This window comes from Haliotis rufescens, unplaced genomic scaffold (genome assembly GCF_023055435.1).
Source record: "Haliotis rufescens isolate VD_foot unplaced genomic scaffold, xgHalRufe1.0.p SCAF_12, whole genome shotgun sequence".
In the NCBI taxonomy this organism is placed as follows: Eukaryota; Metazoa; Mollusca; class Gastropoda; order Lepetellida; family Haliotidae; genus Haliotis; species Haliotis rufescens.
The window spans coordinates 39,710,036-39,710,461 of NW_025963802.1; positions in this window are offsets into that span (position 1 = coordinate 39,710,036).

Sequence of the window (426 nt, forward strand, 5' to 3'; positions counted from 1 at the left end):
TAATAGGATTTGGGGTAATATAACATGTTAATACGACGATAAGTATTTTAATCTTTTCTTGTAAACTCATGGCTCCATTACAGTTATAAAATATACACAGAAATGTTCAGACACATCACTCACTCCTTGAAAACTGAAAGTTGACAGTAATGAATTGCTGAAGTTGGTTGTTATGGTGCTGCAATCATGGACCACCATCTAATGGTCTATATAATGTATATATATTTCAAATACATATTATTACTTCCACCCGTATGTAAGTAAACGAGTCCGCCTTGCGTAGATACATCCATATAAGTCTAAAGTGTCTGCTTGTGGCATCACAATGTTTCCCTAACGTAACAGTGGATTTAATTCACATACGTGACTTGACTTTAATATGTGTACACACTGCACACGTAAAAGCATATGTGACAATGTATACTT